We start from the raw sequence: 3367 nt of genomic DNA, 5'->3' as shown, positions 1-3367 counted from the left end.
GCAGCAGGTGGGAGCAACGTCCCTGGGTTTGTTTTTTTCCAGACTAGACTGTTGCCTGTGGCCTACAGTGGTTAAGCCCCCACCCCCACCCCCTCATCCCCCTGGTCCCACCTTGCTGTCCTCTCCGGTGGACCACCATCAGCTGCTGCGGGTCTCGGCACGCAGCAGACGCCGCTGCCATCACTACTCCACGCTCCGTTTGGATCCTGCCTACAGGAGGCGAGTGGAGGTGGTCCTGTGGATACTTGAAGGGGATTCCGCTTGTTGTTTGTGGTGACGTACAGCACCGTGCAAAGGTTTTAAACCACCCCTCTGATTGAAGAAGCAGGGAAAAGTTCGAAAACCGACCTTCGGGGAAGTCTGGAGAACCAGTGACTAAGACCGCTTCGAATTAAACGCCGAGCGTTACTTGAAGAAATGCATATCGCCCACCACCGTTCATGCCAGAGCTTTAAACCAAAATCACAAGATCTCATGCAGTCTGTTAGTGCTCAGAGTGCGTGTTGGGGACGACCCTCAGCAAACACGACACCAAATGTTAGCTCAGCGTCTGAAGAACTGACATTTTTTTGTAGTGACTAAGGCTGATTAGCTGAACTGGGTTGACTCCAAAAGTTAATCGGCTGTATATCAGTATTTCAGGATCAAGATTTAGGAAAATTTCTAGTCATTCGTAAAGATTAAGAACGAGGCCCAGAGTGAACAATATAAGATGAAAATAAATAAAAACTAACTATATAGGCGAAGCCTTGAAAGGCTGAAATAAGATTAATACAGAACGGTAAAAAACTATTCAGATGGCTATTTTGAGCAGTTCATCAATCGGATTAACTTCTGGGAGCTTCGTTAGAACCCATCCGGTGGTCCATGAGATATTTCGCTAACAGACAGACGAACCAGCACAGAGCAGACACGGGCAAACGCTTCACCTCCTTTTAGCTTTCAGCGGTGAGCCCGGTCCCTGGAAGCGGACTGCGGCGCGAAGAGGGGCGGTTTAAGACTTTTGCACGGCGAGATGCCAGGGTTCGAGTCAAAACGGTTTACACAGTCCTGCCACATGACACTGTGTCGTCTCCCTCGGTGTGCTTTAGGGTGTGCAATATCAGAGATTTAAAAACAAAAAAACAACAACAACAAATAAATAATGTGTTTTTAGAAAAAAAAAATCTATTTGTCAGTCCGAGCACGACATGCGCTGAGTCATCACACACACACACACACGCACTCACAGGAGCGTGTAGGGTGCCAAACAACATGCCTTCAGCAGATATTTGGTTAAGATCTCACAATGTGCATCTCATAACCAGCAGACTTGGTGTGACGGTTTCTTCTTGTTGTTTTCTTTTTTTAATGAGCTTTAGGTGAAGTGTGTTCACGGAAACAAAAAACAAACTGAGATTTGACTGCTTTTCACATTTCTACTCTGCTGATACACATTCCTGTTACTGTGTGAAACCAAATTCATCCACAACACGTTTTTTTTGGTTTGTTTGTTTTTTCCATTATTTTCTAACCACGTTTCACTGTGGCTGGGGTTGATTTAGCTCTTTTATTATTATTTTATTTTTTTAATGACAGCTCTTTAAGGTAGGAAACAGGTGCTACTTCCCCTTCTCTGAGTGACATCAGGATTAATTTTTTTTTTTTTTTTGTTAAGTCGTCCTACGAAATATTCCTCGCCCCGACGGAGGCAGAGGTGGACGCATTTTACGGCCCCCTAGTCCGAAAAAAGTTGGGACGTTGTGCATAAAAAACAAAATGCTGTGAGTTCCAAATCTCAAAAACCCATATTTTATTCAAAATGAAAGATAGTAAACATATCACGTTTACACCTCCAGATGGTTGTCTGTAAACACAGCTCACTGCTTAAAGCTCTATCAGGCAGAGAAGAAGCCAGGTGTGAACACCGTCCAGAAACGCTGCCGTCTTCTCTGAACCAAACCTCGTTTAAAACGGACTGAGGCGAAGAGGAGAACTGTTCTCAGGTCAGATGGATCAAAACTTGGCATTCTTTTTGAAAACCATGAACGCCACTAAAGAAAGAGGGACCATCCAGGCTGTTATCGATGTAGAGACTGCCTCTCTGATGGTATGGGGGTGCATCGTAAGCAGCTTCGCATCTGGAAAGGCCCCATCAATGCAGAAAACATCCAGGTTTTAGAACATGTTCTCCCATCCAGATGACGTCTGTTTTAAGGAAGACTGCTGCCGCATCCATAAGAACAGCACGGCTTCAGAGCAGACGAGTCCAGGAGCTGAACCGACCCACCTGCAGTCCAGACCGCTCATCACTGAAAACATCATGGAACAAAAAATATCCAGCAAAGAAGAACTGCTGGAATCCTCCACAGACAGAATGGGACAACGTTCCCTCTAAATCCTCCAGCAGCTGCTCTCCTCAGGTCCAGATGTTTGCAGACTGATGTTAGAAGAAGAGGAGATGCTCCACAGAGGGGGAAACATAGACCTGGAACAACTTTTGTTGAGATGTGGTGCTGCTATCAAATTCAAAATTTACCTTTTAATTCCCCCCAAAACACTACAAATTTCCAGTTTTCAACATTTGGCTGTGAATGATCTGAGTTCTGTTTTTCTTTACATTTTACACAACGTCCCCACTTCCTCAGGATTGGGGTTGCACTTTAACTCGTTATGCAAATAAATAAAAAAAAACTCTTCCCTCGTGTCATACGATCCAGTTCAATCGATGTCACTAAAATGTTGTTTCTTATTTTTTTTTGTTTAACTTGTGTTTAAACAAACTCCAGTTGCTGTGCGGTGAATCTCATTTGTAGCTTCGGTTGTTGACTGATAAAAAATAAATCTATTTTTCCATTTACTTGGGAGAAACATAGTTTACTGTTCCAGTAATTATGATTATTAATAATAATAATAAAACTGTTTTGCAGAATGTAGAATGTATTCCTGTTGGTTTTGGTCAGATGAGTCTCACTTTTTTTTCTTTTCTCGTCGTCTGCTTCAGGTCATCGCTCTTCTGTCACGAACACTTTAAACTCTGAGTCACTTTGTTCCAGCTGCTGTTTGTCCAAGATGTCGTTCACAGGCAGCTACGGCGTTAACCGACTGGGAGCACTCATAGTCGCAGATGTTTATATTCTGAATGTTGAACCTTTTTATTTTTGGTTAACGGGAGAAGATGATTTATGAGATTCAATAAAAATGCAGTATTACAAACCAGAAACTCTTCATTTTGGACTTTCATTTCATGTGAAGCGTGGTTTGAATTCACTTTAAGGAAGAAAAAACAAAGATCTGAACAGTTTTCTGTTTGAATCGTGTGGTTTTTTTTTGTTTTTGTTTTTTTTTTATTAAAGAAATAGAAAAGCCCAAACGAGCAAATGCACAG

The sequence above is a fragment of the Kryptolebias marmoratus genome, linkage group LG14 (assembly GCF_001649575.2).
Source record: "Kryptolebias marmoratus isolate JLee-2015 linkage group LG14, ASM164957v2, whole genome shotgun sequence".
Classification (NCBI taxonomy): domain Eukaryota; kingdom Metazoa; phylum Chordata; class Actinopteri; order Cyprinodontiformes; family Rivulidae; genus Kryptolebias; species Kryptolebias marmoratus.
This window is presented reverse-complemented; position numbering follows the sequence as displayed.